Here is a 13,042-nt window from a genome sequence, read left to right as displayed (position 1 = left end):
GCTCAGGCGGGTGCTTTCCAAGGAAGGGCCGCACAAGCTCTCGCCCATGTGGGAGGGCCCGTTCAAGGTTGTTCATGTTTCCAGACCTGGCGCCGCGCGCTTGGAGACCCACGAGGGGGTGCCCATCCCGTACGCGTGGAAGAACTAGCACCTCCGGAAGTTCTACCCTTGAAGAAAGGCCCAGTGCATATAAACAAGGCCCGGCGCCTGTGAAGCTTGTTGTTCCAAGAAAGGCCTGGTGCCTGTGAAGAAGTCCAACGCCCGTCAAGCTCATCGCCCCCAAGAAAGGTCCGGTGCTTGTGAAGAAGGCCAATGCTTGTGAAGCTCGCCACCCGTGACACTCTCATGTAATAATGAGTTGGGGCGGTACATGCCCTGGAGTCTCCGGAGAGCCGCCCTCAGGCCTCGGGGGCTCCCGCCCACGCCTAGTGGCAGCACTTAGCTCCGCGCTGGTGAGAAGACATCGAAGACTAGATTAGGTGCCGGACGAGGCTTTTCATTTGCTTTCTGTTGTTGGCTCGTTCACCCTTGTTCGAAATTTTATTGGAGTTGCTTTTAGCGTTGTTGCCATCCCCGGCCCATGATACTTTGTCTTTGTTGCTCGCTTGACTCGTCTTCTCTTTCGCAAGCCTCGCGAGGGGGCTGCGTGGGCGCCCTCGCGAGTGCCTTCTGACCCAATCTTGTGAGGCTTCCCTATTCAAGTTCACCGCAGGAGCGCTTCTCCCAGTCTGTGCCCCCCAGGCATCGCGACGCGAACACAGGACCTGAGCCGGTTACCCTCACGACCAGGGTTCGAAAGCTACCCCCCCCAGCTAATTTTTCAAGGCCTTGAGACGCACGACGAGGCGTCAGCCTCGAGAAGCAAAGACTGCGGCAAGTCCCCCCAAGCTAAGTTGTTCCTACGCATGAGCACGCATCACCGAAACACCGCACGGAAATAATGAAAATAGCATAGTAGTTAAAGGCAACAGTCCAGCACGCCCCCACAGGGCTCCACACTTCTCTCTCTTTACACAGGAAAAGGAGAAAAACAAAATAGACGCGGCTTGCCCGGCGACGACTCATGGCGGGGGCTCGTACAGCCCTCCGGAGCACAGTCAGACCCCTCCTCACGCTTGACCGAGCCGCGACGACGGGATGACCCACTACCCCCCTCAAGGCGAGCGCGGCGGCGCGGTGGTTGGTCACGGCCTCCGCTGGAGGAGCTGTCGTCATAGGGGGAGCAACCAAAGCTTGGTGAGCTACGGACGCCGCCGGCCACGCGCCCACCTTCGTCTTCATCTCGGCCGTCACCAAGGTTAAGCACCCAATCGCCGTCATCATCTTCAAGGAAGCACCCTCAAGTAGATGGTGGCGTCCCCGTCAGTCTTTAAATGTAGGGTGCACCGCCGGCCCAGGCCACGTGCGCGGGCAAACGTTTGCCAGCTGTGGGCCAAAGCCACGTTCCCAGCGACGGAGATCTCCAGTGAGACCCAGGAAGCCTTGCTGCAGCAGCCGTCCGCTTGAAGCCAGAGGCCTCCAGGAGCGCCGGCCGGGAGTTCGCCTGCGAAGAAGCGGGGAAGTTGGAGCCAGCTACCAGTTGGGTCCGCCGACCACACGACGAACTCCGACAGCACCTCAGCTGAGTGGAAGCGCGGCCTGGGAGGCCGCCCAGCCACAACGCATCTCCCCTCACCCACCAGACACCAATCGCCAAGCGGGAGGCCACCACCGCGACCACGGAGAGCCACTGCAGGAGCCGCAGGATGCTTGCGGGGACGACCTCGGCCGCGCTTGGGCGGGGGAGAGTTAGGCCCTTCCCGACGAGCTTTTCCTTTCTCCGCGGCTGAGAACCTCTTCGGCGGCGCCATAGGACACGACGAGCAGCTAGAGTGGGGAGAAAGAAGAAGCAAGCGGAAGGAGGAAGATGTGCAGCGGGGGCCTGTGCCTGCCCGCATTTATAACCGAGGGAGGCCAACCGCCGGCCTCCACGATCGCAGGTAATCATGACTCATTTTCGCATGCAGGGACTAGTCAAGTCGGGCAGTTGCCGAGGCAGCGTGGGGAAGCGGAGACGCCCACGTCCAATCAACCGCCACACGGCACCCAAGGCCGCAGGCTGTCAGGGCCCGCGGTGCTCTGCGCTTGCCTCTTCGCTTCTCTACTAAGCCAAGTCCGAGCGCGCCTTGGGCCCGGGGGCTATTGTCGGCGTCCTGGGAATGGGGGTCCCCAGATTTGCCTGCCTGCGGCCTGCGGCGTGGCTCAAGTGGTGGCCCAGTACGGCCCATCTTCATCAACGCAACACAAGACCCTCGCGAGGGGCCAAGCCTCGCGGGGCGGACGACGCAATGTTTACTCAGGGCTGACATCACGAGGCAGGCTTGCGAGGAGGCGGAGAGATCAAGGCAAGGGTGCCTCGCGAGCTGCCCATGACGCAAGCGATGACGATCACGACCAGGCGGGCACCGGCCTGCACAGTGTCCTTGCTTCCTCTTTGGTGCAAAGGGGGCAAGCACAGGCGTGGAGTACCGAGGCATCAGGCAAAGGTTACCGTTTCGGTGCAACGAGACCAAGACCAGCAGAGCGGCGGGATGGAGGTCACCGTGGAGCCCAAGACGGTGTCATCGCCAGTGCCTTTGGCAGCCGAAGACCAACTTTAGTCAGGATAACTTGTACTAGATGTTCCGCTTCGAAATGGCCGTTGTTGGATCCCTTTCCGCTCAATATTTGGTAAGAGGACCAGGGCCTCTATAAATAGGGATAGCCACCACAGTAGAGAGGGATCGAATCCTTCCCTACGAGAATACCACACCAGCTCAAGAACACCTCTCACGAGGTTGTTCTTCCCCTGTACTGTTCATCATCAACCCCCGAGGCAATCCACCACACCACACACGGGAGTAGGGTATTACACCACAACGGTGGCCCGAACTAGTATAAATCTCGTGTCCCTCGTGTTGTTCATCGATTAGGCTTAGATTCTCGCGAGGTGATTGGACGTGGATTGGTAGGGGGAAGATCTTCATGTGCACCCCAGAGTTCGAACCTCAAGCATCTGCTGGAACCCCACATCCGACAGCGTCCCCGGAGCCCCTAGGAGGAAGATAGCAGAGAGGTCCTTTATCTGATGGGCAGGATAAAAACGCTGGCCAAATTCGGATTGACAATAATCGAGGTTTATGTCAATATGCATAATGCGGGGGGTGCAACCACTCCAGTATCAGGGGCGTCCCATGTGGCACTTTAATGGAGAGGACGATGCCACCCGTTGCGGTCGGAAAGGTCCCGACTCCGCCACCGCCCTGGCAAAAATATTGTCCGATTTGTATAAAGGTGAAGAAGAGGAGTTCATCCGCATTAAGCCACGGGATGGATTTTCCATGTACAACCCCCCTAGCTGGGTGAGCTGCTATCTTTTACTCCACTCTATTCATTCCCGCATTCTTTCATCACAAATATTTACCTTGCTAATTCATAGCAGGAACTGCGAAAAGCTGTGAGGGAGGTCCACAGCCCGCCTTCACAGCTAGAGGACCACAACCGGGCCCTCAACCCCGGACTTGAAGAAGATCCAGACATATTTGTGGAGCTCATCGATAGGATGTTTTACCAGGCAAGCTGTGATGGTGCCTTGGTGTCCATCATTGCCGACTATCCTGGCCTACTCCCTGCATCATATGTAAGTAAAACCAGAGTCCTTACTTCTGAGAAGGATCCCTTCTTTACGCCTTACCCACCGCACACGTATTGCGCTTTATAGGGAAGGCCATCGGGGTGCCGTGCCGAAACCGCGGTGACTCACCAACAAGGGGCACCCAAGCCAGGTAGGCTTAAAGGGAAGGAAGTCAGGACCGAGTCACCATCGCAGAGGTATGATTTAAAACCTGCTCCGTGATTATCGTCTTTAAAATATAACAATGTCCATTGTCCCCTGGCAGAAAGAGTACTCGCCGGACTGTGTCCGGAGATCCTGCCGACCATGCCTCCACAAGCCGGACTCCAGAACCGGCCTTAAGGGTGGAGGCTAACATGGGGACAACGCCGAACGGTCCTCCTACAGAGGATACCGATAGAATATCCGCTACGAATTCTGAAGTGGGGAGCGTTATGAATCACCGGCGTCGACGGGCTGTACTCCGCGACCCTAATTTCTCCGAAGAGGGGTTCAATGACTTCAACTCAGGAGACGCGTACATCCGAGTTGCTCAAGATGGGCTTGCTAGATCCACAAACTAGTATTTAAAGGATATACGGGTAAGAAAAATCTGATAATTATGTATATCAGTAGCCCCTGAGACTTGAAACTGTTGGCACAATTGATTTTAAGGATCATTGTATGAATAGGTTCTTACAGAGTAGAACACCCATTTGTCTCAAGAGCTGGAGGAGTGCAAGGCCCAGCTAAGGGCCGCAGTTGCTGGAATGGAGGAATCCAAGAAGGCCTCATCTGGTAATACTTCTCTCGATCAAAAAGAATGTAATTACGTGTACCAGTTAGTATTCGGCATGCTTGCAAATCCAACAATAGATTCTGCACACAATCCCGGAGTGGATCCGGAGATCGTACAAGAGGATGAGCAACGAGTTCAACGACAGCTAGAGGCTGGCGAGAGCATGCTTACACGGGTTAGGAGAGAGAAAAATGATCTCCAGGATGCCAATACCCGGCTCGGCGTTGAATTGGAACATGTTCGGGCCCAGCTTGCTGACTCTGTGAAGGAGAATAAGAGGCTTCGAAGCAGCATTTTTAGTATGTGCTCAAACAAACCTTTATACAGTTTGGCGAAGAAACGGCCTAACAAAGTTATGTTTGTAGGTATGTTGATAGGTCGTCCCGAAGAGGAGATACCCGGTTCCGCAGGCGATCTTCTGCAAGAGCTTTCACAACTGCACGAACAAGTTCCGCAGGTGATGTAGGGTATTGCCCAGGCCTTGTGGTCGTCCGCCTCCCGGCCAAGAGGCATGGGGGAGCTTGTAGAGATGCTCAAGGGAGCACCGCGGCGCTTCCGATTATGGAAGATATCGGCCTGCCGACAAGGTGCGAAGGAAGCGTGGGCCATGGTAAAAATGCGGTACACCAACGTTGATCCGAATCACATGGCCCTAGTCAGACCTGTACGGTCATATGGGAAAGAGATCCCCGTTAGTCTAGTATATGACCGGGTCGGATTAGCCGCAAAGTATTCCCAACAGGATTGTAGGCTAGACATCTTGTTGGATGGTATAGAAGAAGAATTTAGCCATTCTAAGTGACTGTGTACTTCAAATGACATATTTTTTCCCTAGCCAGATTGTAAATCATTTGTCATGGCGGACGTTTTCGCTTCAACCTCCGGACCCGACAGTCCAGAGTGTATCCGAATACCCACTTAGTTATGTAAACTGGGGTAAGCGTGGAAACCAGGCGTAGGGGTCATAAGTGCTTGAACAGACAAGTACACAACTAGCTATGTTATATTACATGGATAGTAAGAAACATCTTCTAGGGAGAATAGTTTTGTTAAGGGTTCCTTTCCTTGTGTATGCATGCATTAATGTGCATGTCCGAACTGCGAACAGAGACGTAGGATATGAAATATCTGGGGGTATATATTGTAATAGGTAAGAAACATCTTTTGTTCACCGACCGGATATTCCCTTAAGAACGCTAGCTTTCGGCTTCGCCCAGTCTGAGGTACACGTCCGGCGGACCCGACAGTAATAATCGCAGAGGTGCTCCCCTTATGCCCTGGCTGAACTAACGGGAACGTAGGGCATAAACACAGGAGTCAGGCAACCCAGCTTGGCCAAAACTTAAGTCATATCGATGCATATAATGGCGAAGAAAAGGTACATATGGAAAAGTGACACATATGTAGTGGGCATGAATCCCAGAAGATAACTAAATTAAGCTTCTGTATAAGAAGTCCCCAGGTATAGTGAGTGCGCATAGCGCGTCAAGATTGTGTAGTCGAGTCACACTTGAAGCTTTTTAGGGCCGTAAGAAAAAATAAAGAAAGAAATAAAGAGTATATAATTTAAAAAGGGTGGAGGTAAGGAGATGAACACAGAGTTCGGCTCTAGGCGTAGAATCTTTGAAGTCTGGCCGCGTTCCATGGGTTCGGCTCGAGTTGATTATCTGATGCATCACGCAGGCGGTACGCTCGTCCGGTGAGAACTTTATCAATGATGAAGGGCCCTCCCACTTGGGCTTGAGCTTGTCCTTTTTCTTCTCCGGTAGGCGTAGAACGAGTTCGCCAATGTTATAAGTTTTGGCCCGTAGTTCTCTGCTTTGATACCTTTGAGCCTGTTGCTGATAGAATACGGAACGGGCTTTTGCGACGTTGCGCTCCTCCTCCAGGGCATCTAGACTTTCCTGCCATTCAAGCTCGGCTTCTCTCTCTTCGTACATGTGCACTCGTGGTGAGACATGAATGATATCGCAGGACAATACCGCCTTTGCGCTGTACACCATGAAAATGGTCTGTATCCTGTAGTGTGATTCGGTGTGGTCCGCAGTCCCCATAGTACAGAGTCGAGCTCCTCGACCCAGTGCGTGTCTGATTCCTTCAAGGATCGCACTAGTCTGGGTTTGATGCCGCTCATAATAAGACCATTTGCTCGTTTGACTTGACCATTTGTTTGGGGGTGATAGATGGAGGCGTAATCGAGCTTAATGCCTGATACGTCTCCAACGTATCTATAACTTTTTATTGTTCCATGCTATTATATTACCCCTTTTGGATGTTTATGGGCTTTATTTTACACATTTATATCATTTTTGGGACTAACCTACTGACCGGAGGCCCAGCCCGTATTGCTGTTTTTTTGCCTATTTCAGTATTTCGAAGAAAAGGAATATAAAATGGAGTCCAAACGGAATGAAACCTTCGGGAGCGTGATTTTTGGAATGAACGTGATCCAGAGAACTTGCAGTGCAAGCCAAGAAGCGATCGAGGTGGCCAGGAGATAGGAGGGCGCGTCCACCCCCTCTTGGCGCGACCCTTGTCTCCTGGGCCCCTCGGGCAGCCACCGACGTACTTCTTCCTCCTATATATACCCACGTACCCCGAAAACATCCAGGGAGCCAATGAAAAACAATTTCCACTGCCGTAATCTTTTGTATCCACGAGATCCCATCTTGGAGTGTTCGCCGGCGCTCCGTCGGAGGGGGAATCGACCACGGAGGGCTTCTGCATCAACACGGTAGCCCCTCCGATGAGTTGTGAGTAGTTTACCATAGACCTTCGGGTCCATAGTTATTAGCTAGATGGCTTCTTCTCTCTTTTTGGATCTCAATACCATGTTCTCCCCCTCTCGTGTGGAGATCTATTCGATGTAAACTCTTTTTGCGGTGTGTTTGTCCAGATCCGATGTATTGTGGGTTTATGATCGAGTTTATCTATGAGAAATATTTGAATCTCCTCTGAATTCTTTTATGTATGATTCAGTTATCTTTGCTAGTCTCTTCGAATTAGCAGCTTGGTTTCGCCTACTAGATTGATCTTTCTTGCCATGGGATAAGTGCTTAGCTTTGGGTTCAATCTTGCGGTGTCCTTACCCAGTGACAGCGGGGGTTGCAAGGCACGTATTGTATTGTTGTCATCGAGGATAAAAAGATGTGGTTTATATCATATTGCTTGAGTTTATCCTTCTATATCATGTCATCTTTCTTAATGCGTTACTCTGTTCTTATGAAGTTAATACTCTACATGCATGCTGGATAGCGGTCGATGTGTGGAGTAATAGTAGTAGATGCAGGGATGAGTCGGTCTACTTGTCACGGGCATGATGCCTATATACATGATCATGCCTAGATAATCTAATAATTATTCGCTTTTCTATCAATTGCTCGACAGTAATTTGTTCACCCACAGTAATATTTATGCTATCTTGAGAGAAGCCACTAGTGAAACCTATGGCCCCCGGGTCTATCTTTTATCATATAAGCTTTCAATCTACTTTTATTTGCATCTTTACTTTTTGCATCTATATTATAAAATACCAAAAATATATTTATCTTATCATACAATCTCTATCAGATCTCACTTTCGCAAGTGGCCGTGAAAGGATTGACAACCCCTTTATTGCGTTGGTTGCGAGTTCTTTGTTTGTTTGTGTAGGTGCGTGGGACTTTCGAGGAGCCTCCTACTGGATTAATACCTCGGTTCTCAAAAACTGAGGGAAATACTTACGCAACTTTGCTGCATCACCCTTTCCTCTTCAAGGAAAACCAATGCAAGCTCAAGACGTAGTAAGAAGGATTTCTGGCACCGTTGCCGGGGAGGTCTTTGCTCAAGTTAAGACATACCAAGTACCCATCACAAACTCATCTCCCTCGCATTTACATTATTTGCCATTTGCTTCTCGTTTTCCTCTCCCCCACTTCACCCTTGCCGTTTTATTCGCCCTCCTCTCTTTCACTTGCCTTTTTCTGTTTGCTTGTGTGTTGGATTACTTGTCGCCATGGCGCAAGATAATACCAAATTGTGTGATTTCTCCAATACCAATAATAATGATTTCCTTAGTACTCCGATTGCTCCTCTTAATGATGTTGAGTCTTGTGAAATCAATACTGCTTTGCTGAATCTTGTTACAAAAGATCAATTCACCGGCCTTCCTAGTGAAGATGCCGTTACTTATCTAAACAACTTTGTTGATTTGTGTGATATGCAAAAGAAGAAAGATACGGATAATGATATTGTTAAACTGAAGTTATTTCTGTTTTCACTTAGAGAACGTGCTAAAGTTTGGTTTTCATCTTTGCCTAAAAATAGTATTGATTCTTGGAACAAGTGCAAAGATGCTTTTATCTCTAAGTATTTTCCTCCCGCTAAGATCATCACCCTTAGGAACGATATTATGAATTTTAAACAACTTGATCATGAGAATGTTGCCCAATCTTGGGAAAGAATGAAATTGATGATTCACCATTGTCCTACTCATGGTTTGAATTTATGGATGATCATACAAAAATTTTATGTCGGTTTGAACTTTGCTTCGAGAAATCTTTTAGATTCAGCCGCGGGAGGCACATTTCTGGAAATCACATTATGAGATGCTACAAAACTTCTTGATAATATTATGGCTAATTATTCTCAATGGCACACCGAAAGATCTTCTAGTAGAAAAATGCATGTTATAGAAGAAAGCAATGTTTTGAGTGGAAAGATGGATGAACTTATGAAATTATTTTCTACTAAGAGTGCTCCTTTTGATCCCAATGATATGCCTTTGTCTACTTTGATTGAGAATAATAATGAATCTATGGAGGTGAATTTTGTTGGTAGGAATAGTTTTGGAAACAATGCTTATCGAGGAAACTTTAATTCTAGACCGTTCCCTAGTAATTCCTCTAATAATTATGGAAATTCCTACAATAATTCTTATGGTAATTTTAATAAGATGCCCTATGATTTTGAGAATAGTGTGACAGAATTTATGATGTCTCAAAAGAATTTTAATGCTTTGCTTGAAGAAAAATTGCTCAAAGTTGATGATTTGGCTAGGAACGTTGATAGACTTTCACTTGATGTTGATTCTCTTAAACTTAGATCTACACCTCCTAAGCATGATATCAGTGAGTCTCTCAAAGCCATGAGAATTTCCATTGATGAGTGAAAGGAAAGAACCGCTAGATTGCGTGCTAATAAAGATTGCTTTGTAAAGGCGTGTTCTTCTAGTTTCCATGAAAATAATGATGAAGATCTTAAAGTTATTGATGTTTCCCCTCTTAGACCTTTGTTTTTCAATATGAATCTTGATAATAATGGGACTGGAGATGAGTCAACTTTAGTTAGGAGGCGTCCCAAGATCATGACTTTAAATAGTATTGAACCCACTATCTCGGAATTTGATTATGATAATTGTTCTTTAGAAGGTTGTATTTCCTTGTTGCAATCTGTTGTTAATTCTCCTCGTTGATGCCTTGATGCAATCTTATGATGAAAAACTTAATTTGGAATTTCTATACCTAGAAAAATTAATGATGAGTGGGAACCTACTATAAAGATTAAAATTAAATATCATGAGTGTTTTGCTTTGTGTGATTTGTGTGCTAGTGTTTCCATGATTCCGAAAACTTTATATGATATTCTAGGTTTCCATGATCTTGATGATTGCTCTTTAAATTTGCACCTTGCGGATCCCACCATTAAAAAGCCAATGGGAAGGATCAATGATGTTCTCATTGTTGCAAATAGAAATTTGGTGCCCGTAGATTTTATCGTTCTTGATATATTGCAATCTTTCTTGCCCTATTATTCTTGGTAGACCTTTCCTTAGAACGATTGGCGCGATTATTGATATGAAAGAAGGGAATATTAGATTCCAATTTCCATTAAGGAAAGGCATGGAGCACTTTCCAAGAAAGAAAATCAAATTATCTTATGAATCTATCATGCGAGCTACTTATGAATTGAGTGCCAAAGATGGCACTACTTAGATCTATCTTCGCTTTTATGCCTAGCTAGGGGCGTTAAACGATAGTGCTAGTCGAGAGGCAACCCAATTTTATTCTTGTTTTTTGTTTTTGTTTCTGTTTAGTAATAAATTTTGCATCTACCTTCTGTTTAGATGTGTTTTTATGTTTTAATTAGTGTTTGTGCCAAGTAGAACCTATAGGATAACCTATGGTGATAGTTGATTTGATTCTGCTGAAAAACAGAAACTTTGCATGCACGAATTTAGTTTTGTTAAATCACAGAAACGTGCTTTTGTGTTGATTCTTTTTGATTCTGATCAATAGAAATCTTTTACAGGACTTCCTATTTTGGTAGGATTTTTACAGTTCTAGAAGTTTGCGTTAGTTATAGATTGCTACAGACTGTTCTGTTTTTGACAGATTCTGCCTATCGTGTGTTGTTTGCTTATTTTGATGCATCTATGGCTAGTAAAATAGTTTATAAAACATAGAGAAGTTGGAATACAGTAGGTTTAACACCAATATAAATAAATAATGAGTTCATTACAGTACTTTATGTGGTGGTTTTATTTTCTTTCACTAACGGAGCTTATGAGATTTCCTGTTGAGTTTTGTGTAGTGAAGTTTTCAAGCTTTGGGTAAAGTTTTGATGGACTATGGAATAAGGAGTGGCAAAAGCCTAAGATTGGGATGCCCATGGCACCCCAAGATATTCAAGAGTATCCAAAAGCCTAAGCTTGGGGATGCCCCGGGAAGGCATCCCCTCTTTCGTCTTCGTTCATTGGTAACTTTACTTGGAGCTATATTTTTATTCGCCACATGATATGTGTTTTGCTTGGAGCGTCGTGTATGATATTAGTGTTTGCTTTTTAGTTTTCCACAATCATCCTCGCTGTACACACCTTTTGGGAGAATCCTACTTGATTAGAATTTATTAGAATATGCTATGTGCTTCACTTATATCTTTTGAGCCAGATAGTTTTGCTCTAGTGCTTCACTTATATCTTTTAGAGCATGGCAGTGGCTTAATTTTGTAGAAATTTCTAGTCTCTAATTATTCACTTATATTATTTTGAGAGTATTTTAGAACAGCATGGTATTTTCTATGGTTATAAAATTGGTCCTAGAATGGTAGGCATCCAAGTTGGGTATAATAAAAACTATCATAGAAAGTGAATTGGATGCTATGATCAATTTGATACTTGATAATTGTTTTGAGATATGGAGGTAGTGATATTAAAGTCATGCTAGTTGGGTGATTATGAATTTAAAGAATGCTTGTGTTGAAGTTTTGTGTAACAAATTTGAAACATGAAGTGTACTTGGATTGTGCATCCTTATGAGTGGCGGTCGGGGACGAGCGATGTTCTTTTCCTAGCAATCTATCCCTCTAGGAGCATGTGCGTAGTGCTTGGTTTTTGATGACTTCTAAATTTTTGCAATAAGTATATGAGTTCTTATGACTAATGTTGAGTCCATGGATTATACGCACTTTTACCTTTCCATCATTGCTAGCCTCTTCGGTACCATGCATTGTCCTTTCTCATCTTGAGAGTTGGTGCAAAACTTCGCCGGTGCATCCAAAACCCCGTGATACGATACACTCTATCACACATAAACCTCCTTATATCTTCCTCAAAACAGCCACCATACCTACCTATTATGGCATTTCCATAGCCAATCCGAGATATATTGCCATGCAACTTACCACCATTCCGTTTTGTAATATTGCCATTGCATGATCATGTAGTTGACATCGTATTTGTGGAAAAGCCACCATTCATACTTTTTCATACATGTCACTCTTGATTCATTGCACCATATCCGGTACACCGCCAGAGGCATTCATATAGAGTCATATCTTGTTCTAAGTTTCGAGTTGTAATTCATGTGTTGTAATCAATAAAAGTGTGATGATCATCATTATTAGAGCATTGCCCCAAAGAAAAAAAGGCCAAAAGAAAAAAAAGAAAGGCCAAAGAAAAAAAAGAAAAGAAAAAAAAGAAAAAAGAAAAAAGGGGGCAATTTTACTATCTCTTTTCCACACTTATGCTTCAAAGTAGCAACATGTCCTTCATATAGTGAGTCTCATATTGTGCTTCAAAGTATCACCATGTTTTTCATATAGTGAGTCTCATATGTTGTAACTTTCATATACTAGTGGGAATTTTTCATTATAGAACTTGGCATGTATATTCCTATGACGGGCTTCCTCAAATGCCCTAGGTCTTCGTGAGCAAGCATGTTGGATGCACGCCCACTAGTTTCTTTTGTCGAGCTTTCATTCATTTATAGCTCTAGTGCATCCGTTGCATGGCAATCCCTACTCCTCATGTTGACATCAATTGATGGGCATCTCCATAGCCCGTTGATTATCCTCGTCAATGTGAGACTTTCTCCTTTTTTGTCTTCTCCACACAATCCCCATCATCATATTCTATTCCACCCATAGTGATATATCCATGGCTCACACTCATGTATTGCGTGAAAGTTGAAAAAGTTTGAGATTATTTAAGTACGAAACAATTGCTTGGCTTGTCATCGGGGGTGTAGAATTTGGGAACATTTTTGTGTGATGAAAATGAAGCATAGCCTACCTATATGATTTTGTAGGGATGAGCTTTCTTTAGCCATGTTATTTTGAGAAGACATGATTTCTTT

The sequence above is a fragment of the Triticum aestivum genome, chromosome 4B (genome assembly GCF_018294505.1).
Source record: "Triticum aestivum cultivar Chinese Spring chromosome 4B, IWGSC CS RefSeq v2.1, whole genome shotgun sequence".
In the NCBI taxonomy this organism is placed as follows: Eukaryota; Viridiplantae; Streptophyta; class Magnoliopsida; order Poales; family Poaceae; genus Triticum; species Triticum aestivum.
This window is presented reverse-complemented; position numbering follows the sequence as displayed.